Below are 14,822 nucleotides of genomic sequence, written 5' to 3'. Positions count from 1 at the left end.
AAGAGTCACGGTCATCTGTGCAGCTGTGAGTAAGGTGTCAATGTAACCAGAACATATTAAAGCACAGTGTTTTTGAAGGTGTTGACTCCTATATCGTTCTGTATTGCATGAGTTATCTCTGAAGGTAAAAAGCAGGAGCAATCTGTAAAACATGAGCTTTGGTTGCCATCAATAAACGTGAGTGGCAAAGTACCACGTTTTGTGAATAACATCAGGTATCCATGTATAATGAGATGCGTTGGCCGGGAATCGAACCCGGGTCAACTGCTTGGAAGGCAGCTATGCTCACCACTATACCACCAACGCCTACATATGTCTCTTTACCTTGCATCTTGGCCATTGCAGTCTCCCATAACTGGATCGCTTCTCACATGCATAAAAGCACTTATCAAGCCACTACAGCACCTGGCTGCCTTTAAGCCTCTATTATTGCTTTATTCGTGCCACCATCCCTTCAAGATGCCGACAAGACATGCAACAAGAATCTTCTCTGTCAGTCCACAAGGTGGTGGAATGGACTTCCGCTGACAGTCCGTAAGGTCCAATCAATGGTTGTCTTCAATGCAAACTGAAGAATCAAAACTTCATGTAGTCACTAAGACTTGAATAGTCATGGAAAAATAAGAAACTAAACTAAAACACATTTACTTTCTTCTCATCTTCGTTCCAATCTTGCCAGGTCTTTAACTTGATGCTATTCTTCACACTCACCAATCTATTGTAACATGAGAATGTTTTTCTTTTCGTTACTTCACTTTCTGAAGTAACTCTGCTCAAGAGCCTTTCTTGAAAGGTCCTCCGTTTTGTTACATCTCAGGTGCATGATAAACAAGAAACGTTACCTTTAGCTGTATTGCCTTTCAAGGGCCGAATCGACAGATACTAACACAGAATCATGCATAGACTACTCAGGTTGAGAAGAAAGCAGAGAGCTCAGGGATTCTGCCTGAAGATTCCTTCCCTTTGGTACGTTCTTCCCTCACCATTACTCTCCTCTTGAATTGGTGAAACTTTAAGGCAGACGAGAGGGAATGAAAAAAATCAAAATACATTGGAAGAGCTATTGAACTAAAACATCTGACTGCCTTGTTCCATTTTTTTAGCTAGACTTCTATGTATTAGACCTCGTGGCGCAACGGTAGCGCGTCTGACTCCAGATCAGAAGGTTACGTGTTCAAATCACGTCGGGGTCAAAAGCTTCTTTATAGCAACATGAAAATGGGGCCGCAGCTTCAGCATGCAGGTCTCTTTGGCCTCATTCTGATTTTGAGAAATAACAACGCTTTGTATCACTTCATTTAAAAACGATGTAAGAGTCACGGTCATCTGTGCAGCTGTGAGTAAGGTGTCAATGTAACCAGAACATATTAAAGCACAGTGTTTTTGAAGGTGTTGACTCCTATATCGTTCTGTATTGCATGAGTTATCTCTGAAGGTAAAAAGCAGGAGCAATCTGTAAAACATGAGCTTTGGTTGCCATCAATAAACGTGAGTGGCAAAGTACCACGTTTTGTGAATAACATCAGGTATCCATGTATAATGAGATGCGTTGGCCGGGAATCGAACCCGGGTCAACTGCTTGGAAGGCAGCTATGCTCACCACTATACCACCAACGCCTACATATGTCTCTTTACCTTGCATCTTGGCCATTGCAGTCTCCCATAACTGGATCGCTTCTCACATGCATAAAAGCACTTATCAAGCCACTACAGCACCTGGCTGCCTTTAAGCCTCTATTATTGCTTTATTCGTGCCACCATCCCTTCAAGATGCCGACAAGACATGCAACAAGAATCTTCTCTGTCAGTCCACAAGGTGGTGGAATGGACTTCCGCTGACAGTCCGTAAGGTCCAATCAATGGTTGTCTTCAACGCAAACTGAAGAATCAAAACTTCATGTAGTCACTAAGACTTGAATACTCATGGAAAAATAAGAAACTAAACTAAAACACATTTACTTTCTTCTCATCTTCGTTCCAATCTTGCCAGGTCTTTAACTTGATGCTATTCTTCACACTCACCAATCTATTGTAACATGAGAATGTTTTTCTTTTCGTTACTTCACTTTCTGAAGTAACTCTGCTCAAGAGCCTTTCTTGAAAGGTCCTCCGTTTTGTTACATCTCAGGTGCATGATAAACAAGAAACGTTACCTTTAGCTGTATTGCCTTTCAAGGGCCGAATCGACAGATACTAACACAGAGTCATGCATAGACTACTCAGGTTGAGAAGAAAGCAGAGAGCTCAGGGATTCTGCCTGAAGATTCCCTCCCTTTGGTACGTTCTTCCCTCACCATTACTCTCCTCTTGAATTGGTGAAACTTTAAGGCAGACGAGAGGGAATGAAAAAAATCAAAATACATTGGAAGAGCTATTGAACTAAAACATCTGACTGCCTTGTTCCATTTTTTTAGCTAGACTTCTACGTATTAGACCTCGTGGCGCAACGGTAGCGCGTCTGACTCCAGATCAGAAGGTTACGTGTTCAAATCACGTCGGGGTCAAAAGCTTCTTTATAGCAACATGAAAATGGGGCCGCAGCTTCAGCATGCAGGTCTCTTTGGCCTCATTCTGATTTTGAGAAATAACAACGCTTTGTATCACTTCATTTAAAAACGATGTAAGAGTCACGGTCATCTGTGCAGCTGTGAGTAAGGTGTCAATGTAACCAGAACATATTAAAGCACAGTGTTTTTGAAGGTGTTGACTCCTATATCGTTCTGTATTGCATGAGTTATCTCTGAAGGTAAAAAGCAGGAGCAATCTGTAAAAATGAGCTTTGGTTGCCATCAATAAACGTGAGTGGCAAAGTACCACGTTTTGTGAATAACATCAGGTATCCATGTATAATGAGATGCGTTGGCCGGGAATCGAACCCGGGTCAACTGCTTGGAAGGCAGCTATGCTCACCACTATACCACCAACGCCTACATATGTCTCTTTACCTTGCATCTTGGCCATTGCAGTCTCCCATAACTGGATCGCTTCTCACATGCATAAAAGCACTTATCAAGCCACTACAGCACCTGGCTGCCTTTAAGCCTCTATTATTGCTTTATTCGTGCCACCATCCCTTCAAGATGCCGACAAGACATGCAACAAGAATCTTCTCTGTCAGTCCACAAGGTGGTGGAATGGACTTCCGCTGACAGTCCGTAAGGTCCAATCAATGGTTGTCTTCAACGCAAACTGAAGAATCAAAACTTCATGTAGTCACTAAGACTTGAATACTCATGGAAAAATAAGAAACTAAACTAAAGCACATTTACTTTCTTCTCATCTTCGTTCCAATCTTGCCAGGTCTTTAACTTGATGCTATTCTTCACACTCACCAATCTATTGTAACATGAGAATGTTTTTCTTTTCGTTACTTCACTTTCTGAAGTAACTCTGCTCAAGAGCCTTTCTTGAAAGGTCCTCCGTTTTGTTACATCTCAGGTGCATGATAAACAAGAAACGTTACCTTTAGCTGTATTGCCTTTCAAGGGCCGAATCGACAGATACTAACACAGAATCATGCATAGACTACTCAGGTTGAGAAGAAAGCAGAGAGCTCAGGGATTCTGCCTGAAGATTCCTTCCCTTTGGTACGTTCTTCCCTCACCATTACTCTCCTCTTGAATTGGTGAAACTTTAAGGCAGACGAGAGGGAATGAAAAAAATCAAAATACATTGGAAGAGCTATTGAACTAAAACATCTGACTGCCTTGTTCCATTTTTTTAGCTAGACTTCTACGTATTAGACCTCGTGGCGCAACGGTAGCGCGTCTGACTCCACATCAGAAGGTTACGTGTTCAAATCACGTCGGGGTCAAAAGCTTCTTTATAGCAACATGAAAATGGGGCCGCAGCTTCAGCATGCAGGTCTCTTTGGCCTCATTCTGATTTTGAGAAATAACAACGCTTTGTATCACTTCATTTAAAAACGATGTAAGAGTCACGGTCATCTGTGCAGCTGTGAGTAAGGTGTCAATGTAACCAGAACATATTAAAGCACAGTGTTTTTGAAGGTGTTGACTCCTATATCGTTCTGTATTGCATGAGTTATCTCTGAAGGTAAAAAGCAGGAGCAATCTGTAAAACATGAGCTTTGGTTGCCATCAATAAACGTGAGTGGCAAAGTACCACGTTTTGTGAATAACATCAGGTATCCATGTATAATGAGATGCGTTGGCCGGGAATCGAACCCGGGTCAACTGCTTGGAAGGCAGCTATGCTCACCACTATACCACCAACGCCTACATATGTCTCTTTACCTTGCATCTTGGCCATTGCAGTCTCCCATAACTGGATCGCTTCTCACATGCATAAAAGCACTTATCAAGCCACTACAGCACCTGGCTGCCTTTAAGCCTCTATTATTGCTTTATTCGTGCCACCATCCCTTCAAGATGCCGACAAGACATGCAACAAGAATCTTCTCTGTCAGTCCACAAGGTGGTGGAATGGACTTCCGCTGACAGTCCGTAAGGTCCAATCAATGGTTGTCTTCAATGCAAACTGAAGAATCAAAACTTCATGTAGTCACTAAGACTTGAATAGTCATGGAAAAATAAGAAACTAAACTAAAACACATTTACTTTCTTCTCATCTTCGTTCCAATCTTGCCAGGTCTTTAACTTGATGCTATTCTTCACACTCACCAATCTATTGTAACATGAGAATGTTTTTCTTTTCGTTACTTCACTTTCTGAAGTAACTCTGCTCAAGAGCCTTTCTTGAAAGGTCCTCCGTTTTGTTACATCTCAGGTGCATGATAAACAAGAAACGTTACCTTTAGCTGTATTGCCTTTCAAGGGCCGAATCGACAGATACTAACACAGAATCATGCATAGACTACTCAGGTTGAGAAGAAAGCAGAGAGCTCAGGGATTCTGCCTGAAGATTCCTTCCCTTTGGTACGTTCTTCCCTCACCATTACTCTCCTCTTGAATTGGTGAAACTTTAAGGCAGACGAGAGGGAATGAAAAAAATCAAAATACATTGGAAGAGCTATTGAACTAAAACATCTGACTGCCTTGTTCCATTTTTTTAGCTAGACTTCTATGTATTAGACCTCGTGGCGCAACGGTAGCGCGTCTGACTCCAGATCAGAAGGTTACGTGTTCAAATCACGTCGGGGTCAAAAGCTTCTTTATAGCAACATGAAAATGGGGCCGCAGCTTCAGCATGCAGGTCTCTTTGGCCTCATTCTGATTTTGAGAAATAACAACGCTTTGTATCACTTCATTTAAAAACGATGTAAGAGTCACGGTCATCTGTGCAGCTGTGAGTAAGGTGTCAATGTAACCAGAACATATTAAAGCACAGTGTTTTTGAAGGTGTTGACTCCTATATCGTTCTGTATTGCATGAGTTATCTCTGAAGGTAAAAAGCAGGAGCAATCTGTAAAACATGAGCTTTGGTTGCCATCAATAAACGTGAGTGGCAAAGTACCACGTTTTGTGAATAACATCAGGTATCCATGTATAATGAGATGCGTTGGCCGGGAATCAAACCCGGGTCAACTGCTTGGAAGGCAGCTATGCTCACCACTATACCACCAATGCCTACATATGTCTCTTTACCTTGCATCTTGGCCATTGCAGTCTCCCATAACTGGATCGCTTCTCACATGCATAAAAGCACTTATCAAGCCACTACAGCACCTGGCTGCCTTTAAGCCTCTATTATTGCTTTATTCGTGCCACCATCCCTTCAAGATGCCGACAAGACATGCAACAAGAATCTTCTCTGTCAGTCCACAAGGTGGTGGAATGGACTTCCGCTGACAGTCCGTAAGGTCCAATCAATGGTTGTCTTCAATGCAAACTGAAGAATCAAAACTTCATGTAGTCACTAAGACTTGAATAGTCATGGAAAAATAAGAAACTAAACTAAAACACATTTACTTTCTTCTCATCTTCGTTCCAATCTTGCCAGGTCTTTAACTTGATGCTATTCTTCACACTCACCAATCTATTGTAACATGAGAATGTTTTTCTTTTCGTTACTTCACTTTCTGAAGTAACTCTGCTCAAGAGCCTTTCTTGAAAGGTCCTCCGTTTTGTTACATCTCAGGTGCATGATAAACAAGAAACGTTACCTTTAGCTGTATTGCCTTTCAAGGGCCGAATCGACAGATACTAACACAGAATCATGCATAGACTACTCAGGTTGAGAAGAAAGCAGAGAGCTCAGGGATTCTGCCTGAAGATTCCTTCCCTTTGGTACGTTCTTCCCTCACCATTACTCTCCTCTTGAATTGGTGAAACTTTAAGGCAGACGAGAGGGAATGAAAAAAATCAAAATACATTGGAAGAGCTATTGAACTAAAACATCTGACTGCCTTGTTCCATTTTTTTAGCTAGACTTCTATGTATTAGACCTCGTGGCGCAACGGTAGCGCGTCTGACTCCAGATCAGAAGGTTACGTGTTCAAATCACGTCGGGGTCAAAAGCTTCTTTATAGCAACATGAAAATGGGGCCGCAGCTTCAGCATGCAGGTCTCTTTGGCCTCATTCTGATTTTGAGAAATAACAACGCTTTGTATCACTTCATTTAAAAACGATGTAAGAGTCACGGTCATCTGTGCAGCTGTGAGTAAGGTGTCAATGTAACCAGAACATATTAAAGCACAGTGTTTTTGAAGGTGTTGACTCCTATATCGTTCTGTATTGCATGAGTTATCTCTGAAGGTAAAAAGCAGGAGCAATCTGTAAAACATGAGCTTTGGTTGCCATCAATAAACGTGAGTGGCAAAGTACCACGTTTTGTGAATAACATCAGGTATCCATGTATAATGAGATGCGTTGGCCGGGAATCGAACCCGGGTCAACTGCTTGGAAGGCAGCTATGCTCACCACTATACCACCAACGCCTACATACGTCTCTTTACCTTGCATCTTGGCCATTGCAGTCTCCCATAACTGGATCGCTTCTCACATGCATAAAAGCACTTATCAAGCCACTACAGCACCTGGCTGCCTTTAAGCCTCTATTATTGCTTTATTCGTGCCACCATCCCTTCAAGATGCCGACAAGACATGCAACAAGAATCTTCTCTGTCAGTCCACAAGGTGGTGGAATGGACTTCCGCTGACAGTCCGTAAGGTCCAATCAATGGTTGTCTTCAATGCAAACTGAAGAATCAAAACTTCATGTAGTCACTAAGACTTGAATAGTCATGGAAAAATAAGAAACTAAACTAAAACACATTTACTTTCTTCTCATCTTCGTTCCAATCTTGCCAGGTCTTTAACTTGATGCTATTCTTCACACTCACCAATCTATTGTAACATGAGAATGTTTTTCTTTTCGTTACTTCACTTTCTGAAGTAACTCTGCTCAAGAGCCTTTCTTGAAAGGTCCTCCGTTTTGTTACATCTCAGGTGCATGATAAACAAGAAACGTTACCTTTAGCTGTATTGCCTTTCAAGGGCCGAATCGACAGATACTAACACAGAATCATGCATAGACTACTCAGGTTGAGAAGAAAGCAGAGAGCTCAGGGATTCTGCCTGAAGATTCCTTCCCTTTGGTACGTTCTTCCCTCACCATTACTCTCCTCTTGAATTGGTGAAACTTTAAGGCAGACGAGAGGGAATGAAAAAAATCAAAATACATTGGAAGAGCTATTGAACTAAAACATCTGACTGCCTTGTTCCATTTTTTAGCTAGACTTCTATGTATTAGACCTCGTGGCGCAACGGTAGCGCGTCTGACTCCAGATCAGAAGGTTACGTGTTCAAATCACGTCGGGGTCAAAAGCTTCTTTATAGCAACATGAAAATGGGGCCGCAGCTTCAGCATGCAGGTCTCTTTGGCCTCATTCTGATTTTGAGAAATAACAACGCTTTGTATCACTTCATTTAAAAACGATGTAAGAGTCACGGTCATCTGTGCAGCTGTGAGTAAGGTGTCAATGTAACCAGAACATATTAAAGCACAGTGTTTTTGAAGGTGTTGACTCCTATATCGTTCTGTATTGCATGAGTTATCTCTGAAGGTAAAAAGCAGGAGCAATCTGTAAAACATGAGCTTTGGTTGCCATCAATAAACGTGAGTGGCAAAGTACCACGTTTTGTGAATAACATCAGGTATCCATGTATAATGAGATGCGTTGGCCGGGAATCGAACCCGGGTCAACTGCTTGGAAGGCAGCTATGCTCACCACTATACCACCAACGCCTACATAAGTCTCTTTACCTTGCATCTTGGCCATTGCAGTCTCCCATAACTGGATCGCTTCTCACATGCATAAAAGCACTTATCAAGCCACTACAGCACCTGGCTGCCTTTAAGCCTCTATTATTGCTTTATTCGTGCCACCATCCCTTCAAGATGCCGACAAGACATGCAACAAGAATCTTCTCTGTCAGTCCACAAGGTGGTGGAATGGACTTCCGCTGACAGTCCGTAAGGTCCAATCAATGGTTGTCTTCAATGCAAACTGAAGAATCAAAACTTCATGTAGTCACTAAGACTTGAATAGTCATGGAAAAATAAGAAACTAAACTAAAACACATTTACTTTCTTCTCATCTTCGTTCCAATCTTGCCAGGTCTTTAACTTGATGCTATTCTTCACACTCACCAATCTATTGTAACATGAGAATGTTTTTCTTTTCGTTACTTCACTTTCTGAAGTAACTCTGCTCAAGAGCCTTTCTTGAAAGGTCCTCCGTTTTGTTACATCTCAGGTGCATGATAAACAAGAAACGTTACCTTTAGCTGTATTGCCTTTCAAGGGCCGAATCGACAGATACTAACACAGAATCATGCATAGACTACTCAGGTTGAGAAGAAAGCAGAGAGCTCAGGGATTCTGCCTGAAGATTCCTTCCCTTTGGTACGTTCTTCCCTCACCATTACTCTCCTCTTGAATTGGTGAAACTTTAAGGCAGACGAGAGGGAATGAAAAAAATCAAAATACATTGGAAGAGCTATTGAACTAAAACATCTGACTGCCTTGTTCCATTTTTTTAGCTAGACTTCTATGTATTAGACCTCGTGGCGCAACGGTAGCGCGTCTGACTCCAGATCAGAAGGTTACGTGTTCAAATCACGTCGGGGTCAAAAGCTTCTTTATAGCAACATGAAAATGGGGCCGCAGCTTCAGCATGCAGGTCTCTTTGGCCTCATTCTGATTTTGAGAAATAACAACGCTTTGTATCACTTCATTTAAAAACGATGTAAGAGTCACGGTCATCTGTGCAGCTGTGAGTAAGGTGTCAATGTAACCAGAACATATTAAAGCACAGTGTTTTTGAAGGTGTTGACTCCTATATCGTTCTGTATTGCATGAGTTATCTCTGAAGGTAAAAAGCAGGAGCAATCTGTAAAACATGAGCTTTGGTTGCCATCAATAAACGTGAGTGGCAAAGTACCACGTTTTGTGAATAACATCAGGTATCCATGTATAATGAGATGCGTTGGCCGGGAATCGAACCCGGGTCAACTGCTTGGAAGGCAGCTATGCTCACCACTATACCACCAACGCCTACATACGTCTCTTTACCTTGCATCTTGGCCATTGCAGTCTCCCATAACTGGATCGCTTCTCACATGCATAAAAGCACTTATCAAGCCACTACAGCACCTGGCTGCCTTTAAGCCTCTATTATTGCTTTATTCGTGCCACCATCCCTTCAAGATGCCGACAAGACATGCAACAAGAATCTTCTCTGTCAGTCCACAAGGTGGTGGAATGGACTTCCGCTGACAGTCCGTAAGGTCCAATCAATGGTTGTCTTCAATGCAAACTGAAGAATCAAAACTTCATGTAGTCACTAAGACTTGAATAGTCATGGAAAAATAAGAAACTAAACTAAAACACATTTACTTTCTTCTCATCTTCGTTCCAATCTTGCCAGGTCTTTAACTTGATGCTATTCTTCACACTCACCAATCTATTGTAACATGAGAATGTTTTTCTTTTCGTTACTTCACTTTCTGAAGTAACTCTGCTCAAGAGCCTTTCTTGAAAGGTCCTCCGTTTTGTTACATCTCAGGTGCATGATAAACAAGAAACGTTACCTTTAGCTGTATTGCCTTTCAAGGGCCGAATCGACAGATACTAACACAGAATCATGCATAGACTACTCAGGTTGAGAAGAAAGCAGAGAGCTCAGGGATTCTGCCTGAAGATTCCTTCCCTTTGGTACGTTCTTCCCTCACCATTACTCTCCTCTTGAATTGGTGAAACTTTAAGGCAGACGAGAGGGAATGAAAAAAATCAAAATACATTGGAAGAGCTATTGAACTAAAACATCTGACTGCCTTGTTCCATTTTTTAGCTAGACTTCTATGTATTAGACTTGTGGCGCAACGGTAGCGCGTCTGACTCCAGATCAGAAGGTTACGTGTTCAAATCACGTCGGGGTCAAAAGCTTCTTTATAGCAACATGAAAATGGGGCCGCAGCTTCAGCATGCAGGTCTCTTTGGCCTCATTCTGATTTTGAGAAATAACAACGCTTTGTATCACTTCATTTAAAAACGATGTAAGAGTCACGGTCATCTGTGCAGCTGTGAGTAAGGTGTCAATGTAACCAGAACATATTAAAGCACAGTGTTTTTGAAGGTGTTGACTCCTATATCGTTCTGTATTGCATGAGTTATCTCTGAAGGTAAAAAGCAGGAGCAATCTGTAAAACATGAGCTTTGGTTGCCATCAATAAACGTGAGTGGCAAAGTACCACGTTTTGTGAATAACATCAGGTATCCATGTATAATGAGATGCGTTGGCCGGGAATCGAACCCGGGTCAACTGCTTGGAAGGCAGCTATGCTCACCACTATACCACCAACGCCTACATACGTCTCTTTACCTTGCATCTTGGCCATTGCAGTCTCCCATAACTGGATCGCTTCTCACATGCATAAAAGCACTTATCAAGCCACTACAGCACCTGGCTGCCTTTAAGCCTCTATTATTGCTTTATTCGTGCCACCATCCCTTCAAGATGCCGACAAGACATGCAACAAGAATCTTCTCTGTCAGTCCACAAGGTGGTGGAATGGACTTCCGCTGACAGTCCGTAAGGTCCAATCAATGGTTGTCTTCAACGCAAACTGAAGAATCAAAACTTCATGTAGTCACTAAGACTTGAATACTCATGGAAAAATAAGAAACTAAACTAAAACACATTTACTTTCTTCTCATCTTCGTTCCAATCTTGCCAGGTCTTTAACTTGATGCTATTCTTCACACTCACCAATCTATTGTAACATGAGAATGTTTTTCTTTTCGTTACTTCACTTTCTGAAGTAACTCTGCTCAAGAGCCTTTCTTGAAAGGTCCTCCGTTTTGTTACATCTCAGGTGCATGATAAACAAGAAACGTTACCTTTAGCTGTATTGCCTTTCAAGGGCCGAATCGACAGATACTAACACAGAATCATGCATAGACTACTCAGGTTGAGAAGAAAGCAGAGAGCTCAGGGATTCTGCCTGAAGATTCCCTCCCTTTGGTACGTTCTTCCCTCACCATTACTCTCCTCTTGAATTGGTGAAACTTTAAGGCAGACGAGAGGGAATGAAAAAAATCAAAATACATTGGAAGAGCTATTGAACTAAAACATCTGACTGCCTTGTTCCATTTTTTTAGCTAGACTTCTATGTATTAGACCTCGTGGCGCAACGGTAGCGCGTCTGACTCCAGATCAGAAGGTTACGTTTTCAAATCACGCCGGGGTCAAAAGCTTCTTTATAGCAACATGAAAATGGGGCCGCAGCTTCAGCATGCAGGTCTCTTTGGCCTCATTCTGATTTTGAGAAATAACAACGCTTTGTATCACTTCATTTAAAAACGATGTAAGAGTCACGGTCATCTGTGCAGCTGTGAGTAAGGTGTCAATGTAACCAGAACATATTAAAGCACAGTGTTTTTGAAGGTGTTGACTCCTATATCGTTCTGTATTGCATGAGTTATCTCTGAAGGTAAAAAGCAGGAGCAATCTGTAAAACATGAGCTTTGGTTGCCATCAATAAACGTGAGTGGCAAAGTACCCCCTTTTTGTGAATAACATCAGGTATCCATGTATAATGAGATGCGTTGGCCAGGAATCCAACCCGGGTCAACTGCTTGGAAGGCAGCTATGCTCACCACTATACCACCAACGCCTACATATGTCTCTTTACCTTGCATCTTGGCCATTGCAGTCTCCCATAACTGGATCGCTTCTCACATGCATAAACGCACTTATCAAGCCACTACAGCACCTGGCTGCCTTTAAGCCTCTATTATTGCTTTATTCGTGCCACCATCCCTTCAAGATGCCGACAAGACATGCAACAAGAATCTTCTCTGTCAGTCCACAAGGTGGTGGAATGGACTTCCGCTGACAGTCCGTAAGGTCCAATCAATGGTTGTCTTCAACGCAAACTGAAGAATTAAAACTTCATGTAGTCAGTAAGCACTTGAATACTCATGGAAAAATAAGAAACTAAACTAAAACACATTTACTTTCTTCTCATCTTCGTTCCAATCTTGCCAGGTCTTTAACTTGATGCTATTCTTCACACTCACCAATCTATTGTAACATGAGAATGTTTTTCTTTTCGTTACTTCACTTTCTGAAGTAACTCTGCTCAAGAGCCTTTCTTGAAAGGTCCTCCGTTTTGTTACATCTCAGGTGCATGATAAACAAGAAACGTTACCTTTAGCTGTATTGCCTTTCAAGGGCCGAATCGACAGATACTAACACAGAATCATGCATAGACTACTCAGGTTGAGAAGAAAGCAGAGAGCTCAGGGATTCTGCCTGAAGATTCCCTCCCTTTGGTACGTTCTTCCCTCACCATTACTCTCCTCTTGAATTGGTGAAACTTTAAGGCAGACGAGAGGGAATGAAAAAAATCAAAATACATTGGAAGAGCTATTGAACTAAAACATCTGACTGCCTTGTTCCATTTTTTTAGCTAGACTTCTATGTATTAGACCTCGTGGCGCAACGGTAGCGCGTCTGACTCCAGATCAGAAGGTTACGTTTTCAAATCACGCCGGGGTCAAAAGCTTCTTTATAGCAACATGAAAATGGGGCCGCAGCTTCAGCATGCAGCTCTCTTTGGCCTCATTCTGATTTTGAGAAATAACAACGCTTTGTATCACTTCATTTAAAAACGATGTAAGAGTCACGGTCATCTGTGCAGCTGTGAGTAAGGTGTCAATGTAACCAGAACATATTAAAGCACAGTGTTTTTGAAGGTGTTGACTCCTATATCGTTCTGTATTGCATGAGTTATCTCTGAAGGTAAAAAGCAGGAGCAATCTGTAAAACATGAGCTTTGGTTGCCATCAATAAACGTGAGTGGCAAAGTACCCCCTTTTTGTGAATAACATCAGGTATCCATGTATAATGAGATGCGTTGGCCAGGAATCCAACCCGGGTCAACTGCTTGGAAGGCAGCTATGCTCACCACTATACCACCAACGCCTACATATGTCTCTTTACCTTGCAACTTGGCCATTGCAGTCTCCCATAACTGGATCGCTTCTCACATGCATAAAAGCACTTATCAAGCCACTACAGCACCTGGCTGCCTTTAAGCCTCTATTATTGCTTTATTCGTGCCACCATCCCTTCAAGATGCCGACAAGACATGCAACAAGAATCTTCTCTGTCAGTCCACAAGGTGGTGGAATGGACTTCCGCTGACAGTCCGTAAGGTCCAATCAATGGTTGTCTTCAACGCAAACTGAAGAATTAAAACTTCATGTAGTCACTAAGCACTTGAATACTCATGGAAAAATAAGAAACTAAACTAAAACACATTTACTTTCTTCTCATCTTCATTCCAATCTTGCCAGGTCTTTAACTTGATGCTATTCTTCACACTCACCAATCTATTGTAACATGAGAATGTTTTTCTTTTCGTTACTTCACTTTCTGAAGTAACTCTGCTCAAGAGCCTTTCTTGAAAGGTCCTCTGTTTTGTTACATCTCAGGTGCATGATAAACAAGAAACGTTACCTTTAGCTGTATTGCCTTTCAAGGGCCGAATCGACAGATACTAACACAGAATCATGCATAGACTACTCAGGTTGAGAAGAAAGCAGAGAGCTCAGGGATTCTGCCTGAAGATTCCCTCCCTTTGGTACGTTCTTCCCTCACCATTACTCTCCTCTTGAATTGGTGAAACTTTAAGGCAGACGAGAGGGAATGAAAAAAATCAAAATACATTGGAAGAGCTATTGAACTAAAACATCTGACTGCCTTGTTCCATTTTTTTAGCTAGACTTCTACGTATTAGACCTCGTGGCGCAACGGTATCGCGTCTGACTCCAGATCAGAAGGTTACATTTTCAAATCACGCCGGGGTCAAAAGCTTCTTTATAGCAACATGAAAATGGGGCCGCAGCTTCAGCATGCAGGTCTCTTTGGCCTCATTCTGATTTTGAGAAATAACAACGCTTTGTATCACTTCATTTAAAAACGATGTAAGAGTCACGGTCATCTGTGCAGCTGTGAGTAAGGTGTCAATGTAACCAGAACATATTAAAGCACAGTGTTTTTGAAGGTGTTGACTCCTATATTGTTCTGTATTGCATGAGTTATCTCTGAAGGTAAAAAGCAGGAGCAATCTGTAAAACATGAGCTTTGGTTGCCATCAATAAACGTGAGTGGCAAAGTACCACGTTTTGTGAATAACATCAGGTATCCATGTATAATGAGATGCGTTGGCCGGGAATCGAACCCAGGTCAACTGCTTGGAAGGCAGCTATGCTCACCACTATACCACCAACGACTACATATGTCTCTTTACCTTGCATCTTGGCCATTGCAGTCTCCCATAACTGGATCGCTTCTCACATGCATAAAAGCACTTATCAAGCCACTACA

At 42.0% G+C, this 14,822-nt stretch overlaps 22 non-coding genes across 22 annotated transcripts; 10 read left to right on the top strand and 12 right to left on the bottom strand.

Annotated features, from left to right (window-relative positions):
* Positions 1-234: 234 nt before the first annotated feature.
* trnag-ucc (transfer RNA glycine (anticodon UCC)) lies at positions 235-306 on the bottom strand. The gene has a single exon. It is a non-coding gene; the product is annotated as a tRNA-Gly (tRNA).
* Positions 307-1,121: 815 nt separating this feature from the next.
* Positions 1,122-1,193, top strand: trnaw-cca (transfer RNA tryptophan (anticodon CCA)). Its single transcript has one exon. It is a non-coding gene; the product is annotated as a tRNA-Trp (tRNA).
* A 352-nt stretch (positions 1,194-1,545) lies between these two features.
* trnag-ucc (transfer RNA glycine (anticodon UCC)) lies at positions 1,546-1,617 on the bottom strand. The gene has a single exon. It is a non-coding gene; the product is annotated as a tRNA-Gly (tRNA).
* Positions 1,618-2,432: 815 nt separating this feature from the next.
* trnaw-cca (transfer RNA tryptophan (anticodon CCA)) lies at positions 2,433-2,504 on the top strand. Its single transcript has one exon. It is a non-coding gene; the product is annotated as a tRNA-Trp (tRNA).
* Positions 2,505-2,855: 351 nt separating this feature from the next.
* On the bottom strand, positions 2,856-2,927 carry trnag-ucc (transfer RNA glycine (anticodon UCC)). Its single transcript has one exon. It is a non-coding gene; the product is annotated as a tRNA-Gly (tRNA).
* An 815-nt stretch (positions 2,928-3,742) lies between these two features.
* trnaw-cca (transfer RNA tryptophan (anticodon CCA)) lies at positions 3,743-3,814 on the top strand. The gene has a single exon. It is a non-coding gene; the product is annotated as a tRNA-Trp (tRNA).
* A 352-nt stretch (positions 3,815-4,166) lies between these two features.
* On the bottom strand, positions 4,167-4,238 carry trnag-ucc (transfer RNA glycine (anticodon UCC)). Its single transcript has one exon. It is a non-coding gene; the product is annotated as a tRNA-Gly (tRNA).
* An 815-nt stretch (positions 4,239-5,053) lies between these two features.
* Positions 5,054-5,125, top strand: trnaw-cca (transfer RNA tryptophan (anticodon CCA)). The gene has a single exon. It is a non-coding gene; the product is annotated as a tRNA-Trp (tRNA).
* Positions 5,126-5,477: 352 nt separating this feature from the next.
* On the bottom strand, positions 5,478-5,549 carry trnag-ucc (transfer RNA glycine (anticodon UCC)). Its single transcript has one exon. It is a non-coding gene; the product is annotated as a tRNA-Gly (tRNA).
* An 815-nt stretch (positions 5,550-6,364) lies between these two features.
* On the top strand, positions 6,365-6,436 carry trnaw-cca (transfer RNA tryptophan (anticodon CCA)). Its single transcript has one exon. It is a non-coding gene; the product is annotated as a tRNA-Trp (tRNA).
* Positions 6,437-6,788: 352 nt separating this feature from the next.
* Positions 6,789-6,860, bottom strand: trnag-ucc (transfer RNA glycine (anticodon UCC)). Its single transcript has one exon. It is a non-coding gene; the product is annotated as a tRNA-Gly (tRNA).
* Positions 6,861-7,674: 814 nt separating this feature from the next.
* Positions 7,675-7,746, top strand: trnaw-cca (transfer RNA tryptophan (anticodon CCA)). The gene has a single exon. It is a non-coding gene; the product is annotated as a tRNA-Trp (tRNA).
* A 352-nt stretch (positions 7,747-8,098) lies between these two features.
* On the bottom strand, positions 8,099-8,170 carry trnag-ucc (transfer RNA glycine (anticodon UCC)). Its single transcript has one exon. It is a non-coding gene; the product is annotated as a tRNA-Gly (tRNA).
* Positions 8,171-8,985: 815 nt separating this feature from the next.
* trnaw-cca (transfer RNA tryptophan (anticodon CCA)) lies at positions 8,986-9,057 on the top strand. Its single transcript has one exon. It is a non-coding gene; the product is annotated as a tRNA-Trp (tRNA).
* A 352-nt stretch (positions 9,058-9,409) lies between these two features.
* Positions 9,410-9,481, bottom strand: trnag-ucc (transfer RNA glycine (anticodon UCC)). The gene has a single exon. It is a non-coding gene; the product is annotated as a tRNA-Gly (tRNA).
* Positions 9,482-10,295: 814 nt separating this feature from the next.
* On the top strand, positions 10,296-10,366 carry trnaw-cca (transfer RNA tryptophan (anticodon CCA)). The gene has a single exon. It is a non-coding gene; the product is annotated as a tRNA-Trp (tRNA).
* Positions 10,367-10,718: 352 nt separating this feature from the next.
* On the bottom strand, positions 10,719-10,790 carry trnag-ucc (transfer RNA glycine (anticodon UCC)). The gene has a single exon. It is a non-coding gene; the product is annotated as a tRNA-Gly (tRNA).
* An 815-nt stretch (positions 10,791-11,605) lies between these two features.
* trnaw-cca (transfer RNA tryptophan (anticodon CCA)) lies at positions 11,606-11,677 on the top strand. Its single transcript has one exon. It is a non-coding gene; the product is annotated as a tRNA-Trp (tRNA).
* Positions 11,678-12,030: 353 nt separating this feature from the next.
* trnag-ucc (transfer RNA glycine (anticodon UCC)) lies at positions 12,031-12,102 on the bottom strand. Its single transcript has one exon. It is a non-coding gene; the product is annotated as a tRNA-Gly (tRNA).
* Positions 12,103-12,918: 816 nt separating this feature from the next.
* On the top strand, positions 12,919-12,990 carry trnaw-cca (transfer RNA tryptophan (anticodon CCA)). The gene has a single exon. It is a non-coding gene; the product is annotated as a tRNA-Trp (tRNA).
* Positions 12,991-13,343: 353 nt separating this feature from the next.
* Positions 13,344-13,415, bottom strand: trnag-ucc (transfer RNA glycine (anticodon UCC)). The gene has a single exon. It is a non-coding gene; the product is annotated as a tRNA-Gly (tRNA).
* Positions 13,416-14,655: 1,240 nt separating this feature from the next.
* Positions 14,656-14,727, bottom strand: trnag-ucc (transfer RNA glycine (anticodon UCC)). The gene has a single exon. It is a non-coding gene; the product is annotated as a tRNA-Gly (tRNA).
* Between the last annotated feature and the right edge of the window lie 95 nt (positions 14,728-14,822).

This window comes from Brachyhypopomus gauderio, unplaced genomic scaffold (genome assembly GCF_052324685.1).
Source record: "Brachyhypopomus gauderio isolate BG-103 unplaced genomic scaffold, BGAUD_0.2 sc92, whole genome shotgun sequence".
NCBI classification, from domain to species: Eukaryota; Metazoa; Chordata; class Actinopteri; order Gymnotiformes; family Hypopomidae; genus Brachyhypopomus; species Brachyhypopomus gauderio.
This window is presented reverse-complemented; position numbering and strand designations above follow the sequence as displayed.